The sequence below is a fragment of the Bos mutus genome, chromosome 14 (genome assembly GCF_027580195.1).
Source record: "Bos mutus isolate GX-2022 chromosome 14, NWIPB_WYAK_1.1, whole genome shotgun sequence".
Lineage (NCBI taxonomy): Eukaryota > Metazoa > Chordata > Mammalia > Artiodactyla > Bovidae > Bos > Bos mutus.
Window position 1 is genome coordinate 1,750,576 of NC_091630.1, and position 12,130 is coordinate 1,762,705.

General features: G+C 41.9%; 1 non-coding gene across 1 annotated transcript; it reads left to right on the forward strand.

Annotated features, from left to right (window-relative positions):
• Window positions 1-6,713: 6,713 nt before the first annotated feature.
• Window positions 6,714-6,786, forward strand: TRNAS-GGA (transfer RNA serine (anticodon GGA)). Its single transcript has one exon. It is a non-coding gene; the product is annotated as a tRNA-Ser (tRNA).
• Window positions 6,787-12,130: the final 5,344 nt, after the last annotated feature.

The following is a 12,130-nucleotide window of genomic DNA, read 5'->3' on the forward strand; positions in this document are numbered from 1 at the left end:
TCTCTGATCATTATGGAACAATAGAATTGAAGGGAGAAAATACAGTCTAGACGCTTTTTAGAGTTAGCACGCAAGGAGGGATTTATAACTGGAAAGGGGTCAAAGAGAACAATGTTCGAACTTTCACAGTAAGACTTGCTAAAGAAGACGTGATTTCTGGCGCATTTAGAAGTTTGTCATTGGCCCTCACGTGTTACTGTGATATGGCACAAAGGCTTCCTTCACTTCTTCATAGATCAGGGGTTGTTTGGAAAAGAATAGGCGAATGGTGGGGTGAAAGTCATCAAGATACCCTTCCTTTTCCTGACTCCTGGTCTCCGCTGTGGTGTGGAGCAGCATTTGGAGTCATTGCAGTTACTGTCGATAATTCTGCCTGCTCTTTGTTGACATTTTACACAACAGAGTATGGAAGTCAGTTATGAATAGTAGTCACTGTCTTTTTCTTGTATTTTGATCAAAAAGACGTGCTGAACTGTCCTTGGACACATGGACCTTGTGAAAGTGGTTTCAGATATCTCACCCTGCTAACTGAACGTGAAATGCGGGAACAAGTGGACGGTGTGGGAGGCTGCAGGAAGAGACACAGGCAGTTCTTGGCTAAATGTCAACTGGGAGAGGCTTCGAAGTGCACTGCTTAACTGTGATTAACTAGTTGAGCACTTGATTTAATTAGCAGTTGCTCAATTAGAGAAGAATTTGGTGGGTAATTTTTTTTTAATTTCCACAGCTTCATTTAGTGGGTAGATTGTATCTATTATAAAATGCATTTCCATGTAATACTGATTTCTTCAATTGCTTTTTCATAAAGAATTCTAGAATTAACACTTTGAAGAAAGTTCCATATTATGCACACTAATCTTTTAAAGAAATATAAACCAAACCATTCTGATGAGTTTGCAGAGTTGTCATGCGGTCTCTTTATTTACAATCATTAGAATTTATGCTGTTCTCAGAAATTATACCTTATTACATGGCTAATTTTTATGCCATAATTAAATGTAATTTATCAAATAGAAATAAAGACAAAACCAGTAATCAGAGACTCTTCCTTCATTCATAGATATTCAGTGAAGGTGTATCCTGTAGTGAGTTTACCGGTGTTTACTCTAGAACGAGCCGAATAAAATAGTCATCATTTTTCCTTTCATCGTCTGACGGAGCACTTGGAATTCATTTGCATAGCTATACAATGCAAGTCATTACCCTCATCACAGATCTGCTGTTATGCAACCAGCAGTGGAAAAAGGGAAGCCTTTGAAGAGGGACAAGATAAAGAAGATAGATTTCTTGTTGAATGAAAGGGTTCAAAGTTCCTTTTCCTTTCGAGCAACCTGTGTTAACATACAGCTCATGTGATCTCAGGTTTGGCCAAATCTCCAAGAAGACAGTTTCTACACAGCAAAGTGAGGAAGACTTCAGAGAGGCCTGACTTACAAAGGAGACAGCTGGTGCTGTGTGTCCAGTCTGCATCCAAAGCGATAAAGAGATTAAAGTGGAGAGATAAAGTAAGTGGAAGATAAAGGATTTCTTCAGAGTTGGTGTGCTGTGCCCATCCCCTCCCGAAGGTATGTGTGTGCACAGGAGCATGGATGTGTGTGTTGGGATGGTGAACTGTTTACTAATTCTCATCCTATTCTTCAAATCTGTTGAGAGGCGCTGCATGAAAACCTCGTGAAGATCCAGATACGTGTATCTGTGGTTTGGAGAACATAGAACCTGAGGCGGGAGATGCCTCTGCCATGCTCAGTCACTCAGTCGTACTTGACTCTGCGACCCCATGGACTGTAGCCTTCCAGGCTCCTCTGTCCATGAGATTCTCCAGGCAAGAATATTGGACTGGGTTGCCATCACTCCCTTTTCCAGGGGGTCTTCCCGACCCAGGGATTGAACCTGGGTCTCCAGCATTGCAGGCAGATTCTTAACCGTCTGAGCCATAGGGAGGCCCAAGTTCAGGATAGGGAAGCATCAGTTCCCCAACTCTCATCCCCCACCTCCATCCCTTTTCCACTCTTGACTTTCTGCAGTAATGGTCTCTCTTAATCCATTTATTGTGATTAGCAACATGGACATTCAGGTCAACACACCTGGAATAGAGTTTTGACTCCACCCTGGATTGACTCATGAGAAGTTGCAGTTTACTGAAACCCGTAGTCTTCTGTTTTATCATCTGCAAAATGGAGAGAAGTATAGTGCTGACTTTACAGTTACTATGACAAACCGATGCATGTCAAGTCATGAGCTCAGTGCCTGAAGCACGGAGCTAAATAGATGTTAGCTATTCTAGAATATGGGCTTCCCAGGTGGCACTGGTAGTAACAAACCCGCCTGCCAATTCAGGAGGTGTGAGAGATGCGGGTTCGATCCTTGAGTTGGGACGATCCCCCAGAGGAGGGCATGGCACCCCACTCCAGTGTTCTTGCCTGGAGAATCCATGGACAGAGGAGCTGGGTGGGCTACAGTTCAGAGGGTCACAAAGAGTTGGACACAGCTGAAGCAACTTGGCCAAATACATATTGAAAATGCGTGATACGGAGTGGGGAGTCTTTCATAGCCAGTCATATCCATCATATGACTGCTGAGTGGAGGACAGAAGAGGCTTATGCATAAAGTCAGGGAAGTATTCTTGCTTATGAATTGAGTTGGCAGGAGTAGCTCTATGAAGCTACCAACCATTCTCACTTAAATGATTCGTGAAATGACCAGCTGCGCCAGATCTCTGGAACAATTATGGATCCTAGGCATTTGAATGGTGTCCCTTAAAGAGCCTTTCTCCAGAATCTTTCACTGAAAAATTTTCCAGTCAACCATTGTACTTTGGAGTCCAGGAGGGCTACGCCTTCAGCTTTGTCCTTTTCCTCACCATTGCTTTGACAATTCTGGGTCTTTCCCCTGGTTAATCTTTTCTGTTATCCTAAAAGAGTGGTGGTCTAGGACTTTCCAGGTGGTCCAGTGGTTAAGACTCTGTGCTTCCTGGGCAGGGGTTCAATCCCTGGTCAGGGAACTAAGATCCCACATGCAGCCAAAAAAAAAAAAACATACCAAGAAACAGAATGATATCATGATCTCAGTACATACTAGGAAATCATGGGTCAAAGAAGGTATATATCTTGCTTAAATTTGCATCGCTAAGTAAGGAGCAGAAATAAACAGTGTCTCACTTTTGCAGTATCCCATGACCTCTGTGATTACTCATGTTCAGTTAATTTGTATTCCTTAAGTAGAGATGACCAAAACATGGACCTTCTTCTGGAAAAGGTAACATAATGACTTTTCAAAGGTACTCATAACTTTTCCTGAAATGAATTTTCCCAAGGCAAAGAGGAAGATATATTTTTTAAAAAAACCTAGAAAGAGAAATATAAATTTGGTTCACTTCATCTTGTGGCCTAGAGGTTACACTGGTGTATGTGTTTAATATTTAAACATATGGAACATAGTATTACCAGCTATAGAAATTCCAATATTCCCACATGTGGAAAGGAAAAAATGAGTTAACTGACTTCTATCATTAATCTGTTTTAGGGTATTTGGTAGACATTTCATCTAATATCAAATAAAAACAGTCGGCCCAATGAAGAGCCTTTTAAATCTTTAACTCCCAGTCAGTTTTTGTTTTTTGTTCCCCTCAAAATGTTGGTCTTAAGTTTCCATATACTAAAATGTTTCCAAATTTCATTTTTTGAGACATTATATCTTAGATCATTAAATATATTAGTCCTTACTGTTTTATCATTCAATATAGTTGTATAAATTTTGAGCAAAAATTTCAGATGCAGAGACACATTTAAATGGCATTTAAAAGTCAAACAAGAATATATCTTTGCCCTGGTTATATGCTCAAGGCAGGAAAATTAACATTGGGTATCAGATGTTTTTTCTCCAGAATTAACATGAGTTAATGGATTCATATACTGCTTTTCAAAACTACAGCTAAATAAATAGTTATTGAAAGGACTGGATAATCTGTGTAATATTACACACAGGCCCCTGGAGGCTATAAATTACCTATAATTTTGTAGATCGAACTAAGTTTTGTTTTGTATGTTTGTTTTTTGCTTTTTAAAAGTTATATTACACATAGGCCCCTGGAGGCTATAAATTACCTATAATTTTGTAGATCGAACTAAGTTTTGTTTTGTATGTTTGTGTTTTGCTTTTTTTTGTTTGTTTGTTTTTGCCTCCTGTCAAACAAAATTACATTTCCTGAAATACAAGTGGAATTTTGAGTCGTAAATAAGCTTAGGTACAATCCAGAAATACACAGTATGAAAATATACTGAAACATATTTTATAACATATAAATTATTTTATGTCAGTTGTCATTTCTAATCTGTGTTTTTTGTACCTGAATTATACAGGCATTCACAACTGGTCAATTGCAAATATTCATGGAATAAACTGAGAATAAAATCTGGATGATATACCCCTGATGTGCACATTGTAAAATATTGTATTAGATAAATATCTGTCATATCCCTCCTTATCCTTTAGAATTTAGACTTCCTTAAGATATTACTATCTGTACTGTATTTTGAAAATATATTTTTGTGGCTCATATTTATTAAAATTTACTATGGTTGTTATTTTACTGTTTAGCATAAATAAGAAAGAATGTAAAAGAAAAAAATCTAGTGTTTTTATTGGTATCAGTATGTGCTTATATTATGTCCAGTTGAATTTATTAACCTTTATTTACATATTTTCTTTTTTCTTTTGCTAACTAAAAATATATAAATAAATTTCTATAATTTGCACTTAATTTTAAAATTATCTTTTTGCATATTTTATTGATCAGAGCAATATAGGAATCGATGGTGATGGGGCATTATGAAAATACTAGTCTTCTGGGCTAGAGCTGACCTGCTGCTGCTGCTAAGTCGCTTCAATCGTGTCTGACTCTGTGCGACCCCATGTATGGCAGCCCACCAGGCTCCCCGTCCCTGGGATTCTCCAGGCAAGAACACTGGAGTGGGTTGCCTTTGCCTTCTCCGTAGAGCTGCCCATATTACATCAGAAAGCCACTGAGGAATCACATTTACATGTGAGTGTTTTCTTGAATTTGGGGGGCATATAGAGATACTGCTGTGGAGAGAAAGTAATTTCCACAGAGTTGTTTCAAACCAAGGTTTCACTTAGAAAGTCTTTTCCTCCAGATATTTAGGTTACTGTACTTACAGTGAAGAGTTCTTTCTTTTTCAATCCACATTTCAGTTTTAGCACATTTCCCCAGAAAAAGTGGGAGATTGGTGCAGTCTGACGTTGATTCCCCTGAGGATTTAGAAATCCTGTACACTAATGTCACCCCACTCCAGTCCTCTCGCCTGGAAAGTCCCGTGGACGGAGGAGCCTGGTGGGCTGCAGTCCATGGGGTCGCCAAGAGTCAGACACGACTGAGCGGCTTCACTTTCACTCTTCACTTTCATGCATTGGAGAAGGAAACAGCAACTCACTCCAGTGTTCTTGCCTGGAGAATCCCAGGGACGGGGGAGCCTGGTGGACTGCCGTCTATGGGGTTGCAGAGTCGGACACGACTGAAGTGACTTAGCAGCAGCAGCAGCAGCAGCAGAGACTTAAAGCAGGGTGGATGGAGTCAGGTCTGTCTGAGTGAGGAGGCCTGCGAGGCCGCTGGGTGCAGGTCAGTAGGTAAAGCTGGTTTCCTTCTCTCTTCTTCACCGCAAAGTCCAAAAGCAGGGCCCGCGCTTTTTGTCCTGGGGTTGGGGACGACTTGCCAGCCCACTGCTCTCAATCTGAGAACTTCAGCAGACAAGCCAGAGAAGAGCGGTCAGTGAAGACTGTCACGTTGCGAGTCAGGGCTTCACGTTTATCACCCCGCTTGCTCTGAGGGCACAAAGCCCCCAGGAACCCGACTGGCTGTGATGGGCCCTGGAGACTTGTCTCCATCCTTGTGGATCCCTGTCTCCCCGCCTGCAGCCAAGGTTAAAACCACCCAGTGTTGATCATCGCATCCTCAAAGGCTGTCTAGAGAAGGTAAAAAATGTTCTCATAAGCAGTCTTGCAGGCAGGAAAAATATAGGTTTGAGGGACTGCTGGCTCGACCCGTTTGTGATATGGTTATAAAATGAGAACTATGATTTTGTTTCTTATATATTTTACAGCAAGTAAAATGAGGGCGTGGAAGCCACTTGTGAAGCCTGTTCCAGGGGCAGGAGCCTTGCCCAGGTCCCCTGCGCTCAGGACGAGAGTGGGAATTACGTGTGCAAGAGCTCAATTGTGGCTTTAGAAGGCTAACTCACTCTTCCAGGTCAATTTCATCTGTGTGCTCTGATTGTTGTTATCATTCTTTGCTGGGCCCCTTCTGCTTTGAGCTTGTTTTATATAAAGGTCCTTACGTTTGTTATTTTTTGAGTAACTGGGAAAATCCTTTGCCACAATTTTCAGCTGCTCCACAGCAAAACTTCCTTCTTTTGCTTTTCTGTTCTTGTTCCTTTCCTTTTATGTACTGGTAGCTTTCTTACATAGATCCTGCACTTGATCGTTCCTCATCTTGAAAAGACAGGAAATCTTTCCAGATCAGAAATTTGTGTGAGATCTGCGTGTGCATAGAGGTGTGTGTGTATTCACACATGTGCACGTCGGATTGAGGCTAAAGGAACTTTGCTCCGGAGTCGTTGTGTGGGTAGTCGGCTCTTTGTGCAGTTCAGCTCAACAAGATGCACAGTGCGGACTTGTCTCCCCTTTTCCTCCGCTAGGCTTCCCTGGTGGCTTAGACGGTAAAGCATCCGCCTGGAATGCGGGAGACCCAGGTTCGATCCCTGGGTCAGGAAGATCCCCTGGAGAAGGAAATGACAACCCACTCCAGTACTCTTGCCTGGGGAATTCCATGGTTGGAGGAGCCCAATGGGCTACAGTCCATGGGGTCGCAAAGAGTCGGATGCGATTGAGTGACTTCATTTCACTTTGCTCCACTGCAGCAAGATTGGTTATGAAACAGGGCCTGTGCGACCTCTCCTTCAAGCCATTTTTTGAGCCAGATCCTAATCACCTGGCATCCACCTGCTAATTTTGGTTGATACTGTTATTACAAAGTTATTACATTTTAGTATTATGAAGATAATGGTTTTTTTAATGGTTTGGTTGTAAGATGTAACTGGGAATCGCACAAGGTTAGAATGCTGAGGCTGTAATTTTGTGCGGGGCCTGTATGTCAAAAGTCAGGTCTCTAAAAACTCAGAAATAGTGTTTTCCGAATCAAGGTATACAGCTGTAATACAATTCTGTATTTTTGGAAATGGAAAAAGAATACTGACTGTTTTTCCACTAGAGCCAGCATAGGCTCCTATATGGAGATATGAAACTAGTAAAAGAAAACGAGTGACTTATGCTGTCGCAGCTTTATTTTCTCAAATCATTTGTTTACATAGTAACCAATCAAATAGATCAGAAGTGTTTATGATGGAAAGTAAAAATTACTAGCCTCTTCTTTCCAAACCCCTGCCCACCCCCAGAGGCAGTCTTTTTAAAGGGTTGCACTATTATCAATTTCTCAACTGGATGGTGTGACCACGCCTCTTTTTTTTGCTTTACTAACTTAATAAATTATCTGCCTGTTGTGTAATGTACATTATCACTTTTATGGCACCTGTTATTTTCAGTCATGCTTCTGTAGGGCACAGCTAGATTGGAGGGTGGCCTTGAGAAGAATGGGTGTGAAGGAGTCAGCGTCAACAAGCACAGTCAGTTCTGCGGAGTGACTGCTCCAAATGGAGCTAGAAAAATGGTCCTATAGTCAGAGTGGCATGCGCTGTAAGAAAGGTGTTTGTTTGTATTTTTTTCTTTGTGTGTGTGTATGCTCACTCAGTCGTGTCTGACTCTTTGCGACCCCAGGGACTGTAGCCCACCAGGCTCCTCTGTCCATGGTATTCTCCAGGTAAGAATACTGGAGTGGACTGCCATTTCCTCCTCCAGGGGATCTTCCCCACCCAGGGATCCAGCTCACGTCTCTTGTGTCTCCTGCATTGGCAGGCGGATGCTTTACCACTGTTTCACCTGGGGAACATCATTGCTTCTTTAGAACTAGAGAACTTACATGTTTGTAAGTCATTGGGAAAATGGAAAAGATGGAGCCATGCAGGGGAGGTAAGAAGGATCCAGAGCCATGTCCCCCGGAACAGAAGCCTGAGTGGGGTTTGCTGCAATAGCCGAGGGGCTGGCTTTAGACGCTTCACTGTTACAACAGCTCATCCATCTGAAGCATCAGAAGAAATACACAGGATTTTGCGGTTAGTTCCCTTGCATTCTTTCTGCTCTTTCCTTGTTATTTTTATTATAATTTGTTTCTATTGGTTGGCCTTTTAACTTCAAATGATACATTTATCATTCTGAATCTTTCCCCCATCTTATTTTTGTCTTCTTTACATCCCACATTACTTGCCTGTTATCAAGCTCTTAGTTTAGATATTTTGTCCTGAGGTCAGAACAAAATATTGCTAAGTCTTCTATGCTTTGGACACAGATTAAAAGTTCAAAACAATATGCATAGCATACATTACCATAACTCCTATTATCCCTTCACTCCAATTTGGATAGGTAGTTGTTTTCAGGGGAAAAAATCACCTTTCAGATGTTCTCCATCATTAATATCTGGTTAGTCCACTAGATACAACCATCCTTTTTGCTTTCTTTTCCTCATTTTGTTGTATTTTGAACTGTGGTGTTGGAGAAGACTCTTGAGAGTCCCTTGGACTGCAAGGAGATCCAACCAGTCCATTCTGAAGGAGATCAGCCCTGGGATTTCTTTGGAAGGAATGATGCTAAAGCTGAAACTCCAGTACTTTGGCCACCTCATGTGAAGAGTTGAGTCATTAGAAAAGACTCTGATGCTGGGAGAGATTGGGGGCAGGAGAAGAAGGGGACAACAGAGGATGAGATGGCATCACTGACTCGATGGACATGAGTCTGAGTGAACTCCGGGAGTTGGTGATGGACAGGGAGGCCTGGCGTGCTGCAATTCATGGGTCGCAAAGAGTCGGACACGACTGAGCGACTGAACTGAACTGAGTATAGCCTCAAAATCTTTTAACAGGCACATTGTATCAACATCTCTAAACATGTCTTGTTTTCATATCGTCTTAGTAGCTTTTTTTTTTTTCCTGGTTGTTTATTTATTTATTTTTTTATAATTTTATTTTATTTTAAACTTTACATAATTGTGTTAGTTTTGCCAAACATCAAAATGAATCTGCCACAGGTATACATGTGTTCCCCATCCTGAACCCTCCTCCGTCCTCCCTCCCTATACCATCCCTCTGGGTCGTCCCAGTGCTTTTTAATGTTTGAAATTATAATTTTAAAATATCTTTCCCTTGAGAAAATTGAAGGCATTCTTTCATTACGTTTGAGCATCTAGTGTTGATGATGAAATATCTAATAATACGAGAAAAGCTAATATATGGTGCCAGAAACTATTCTTAGCATTATCTCTCTCTGTCTATAATGATATCTATGTGTGCATGCTAAGTCCCTCCAGTCATATCTGACTCTTTGTGACGCTATGGACTGTAGCCTGCCCAGCTCCTCTGTCCATGGGATTCTCCAGGCAAGAATACTAGAGTGGCTTGCCATGCCCTCCTCTAGGGGATGGCCCCTACCCAGGGACTGAACCCAGGTCTCATAAGTCTCATTGGCAGGCAGGATCTTTAATACTAGAGCAAGCTGGGAAGCCCACTTACATCTCTATATCAAATCTATGTGTATGTGTTTATTCAATTCTTACAGTATCCCTATAAGATAACATCATTACATCCATTCTACAGAAAAGAAACTTGGGAACTGACAAGTCAATAACATTCTCAAGATCATGAAGCTTGCAAGTAGCTGTGTCAGGACTCAAATCAGAATGTCTAAATTTAAAAAGGAAAAGACTTAATCACTGGGGTCTGTGGCCTCTGGTCTGTGCCAGTTCATCTGTAATTTTCTTTTCTGTTCAGTGCAGTTCAGTTCAGTTGCTCAGTCGTGTCTGAATCTATCGACCCCTTGGACTGCAGCACACCAGGCCTCCTTGTCTATCAGCAGCTCCGGGAGGTGGCTCAAACTCTTGTCCATCGAGATGGTGATGCCATCCAACCATCTCATCCTCTATCATCCCCTTCTCCTCCCACCTTGTCTTTCCCAGCATCAGGGGCTTTTCCAATGAGTCAGCTCTTTGCATCAGGTGGCCAAAGTATTGGACATTCAGCTTCAGCATCAGTCCTTCCAATGAATATTCAGGACTTATTTCCTTTAGGATGGACTGGTTGGAGCTCCTTGCAGTCCAAGGGACTCTCAAGAGTCTTCTCCAGCACCACAGTTCAAAAGCACCAATTCTTCAGTGCTCAGCTTTCTTTATAGTCCAACTCTCATATCCATGCATGACTATTGGAAAACCCATAGATATGACTGGATGGACCTTTGTTGACAAAGTAATGTCTCTGCTTTTCAATATGCTATCTATGTTGGTCATAGCTTTTCTTCCAAGGAGCTAGTGTCTTTTAATTTCATGTTTGCAGTCACCATCTGCAGTGATTTTGGAGTCCAAGAAAATAAAGTCTGTCACAGTTTCCATTGTTTCTCCATCTATTTGCCATGAAGTGATGGGACCGGATGCCGTGATCTTAGTTTTCTGAATGTTGAGTTTTAAGCCAGCTTTTTCACTGTCCTCTTTCACTTTCATCAAGAGGCTCTTTAGTTCCTCTTCACTTTCTGCCATAAGGGTGGTGTCATCTGCATATCTGAGGTGATTGAGATTTCTCCCAGCAATCTTGATTCCAGCTTGTGCTTCATCAGCCCAGCATTTCTCATGACATACTCTGCATATAAGTTAAATAAGCAGGGTGACAATATACAGCCTTGACATACTCCTTTTCCTGTTTGGAACCAGTCTGTTATTCCATGTCCAGTTCTAACTGTTGCTTCCTGACCTGCATACAGATTTCTCAGGAGGCAGGTCAGGTGGTCTGGTATTCCCATCTCTTTCAGAATTTTCCACAGTTTATTGTGATCCACACAGTCAAAGGCTTTGGCATAGTCAATAAAGCAGAAGTAGATGTTTTTCTGGAACTCTCTTGCTTTTTCGATGATCCAATGGATGTTGGCAATTTGATCTCTGGTTCTTCTGCTTTTTCTAAAACCAGCTTGAACATCTGGAAGTTCATGGTTCACATATTGCTGAAGCCTGGGTTGGAGAATTTTGAGCATTACTTTACTAGCGTGTGAGATGAGTACAATTATGCGGTAGTTTGAGCATTCTTTGGCATTGCCTTTCTTTGGGACTGGAATGAAAACTGACCTTTTCCAGTCCTGTGGCCATTGCTTTTCCAAATTTGCTGGCATATTGAGTGCAGCACTTTCACAGCATCATCTTTTGGGGTTTGAAAGAGCTCCACTGGAATTCCATTACTTCCACTGCTGCTGCTGCTGCTAAGTCGCTTCAGTCGTATCTGACTCTGTGCGACCCCATAGATGGCAGCCCACCAGGCTCCCCCGTCCCTGGGATTCTCCAGGCAAGAGTACTGGAGTGGGTTGCCATTTCCCTCTCCAATGCATGAAAGTGAAAAGTGAAAGTGAAGTCGCTCAGTCGTATCCAACTCTTAGCGACCCCATGGACTGCAGCCTACCAGGCTCCTCCGTCCATAGGATTTTCCAGGCAAGAGTACTGGAGTGGGGTGCCATTGCCTTCTCCATCACCTCCATTAGCTTTGTTCATAGTGATGCTTCATAAGGCCCATTTGACTTCACATTCCAGGATGTCTGGCTCTAGGTGAGTAACCACACCATCATTGTTATGTGGGTAATGAAGATCTGTTTTTTATAGTTCTTCTGTGTATTTTTGCCACCTCTTCATAATATCTTCTGCTTCTGTTAGGTCCATACCACTTCTGTCCTTTATCGAGCCCATCTTTGCATGAAATGTTCCCTTGGTATCTCTAAATTTCTTGAAGAGATCTCTAGTCTTTCCCATTCTATTGTTTTCTTCTATTTCTTTGCATTGATCACAGAGGAAGGCTTTCTTATCTCTCCTTGCTATTCTTTGGAACTCCACATTCAAATGGGTATATCTTTCCTTTTCTCCTTTGCGTTTTGCTTCTCTTATATTCACAGCTATTTCTAAGGCCTCCCCAGACAACCATTTTGC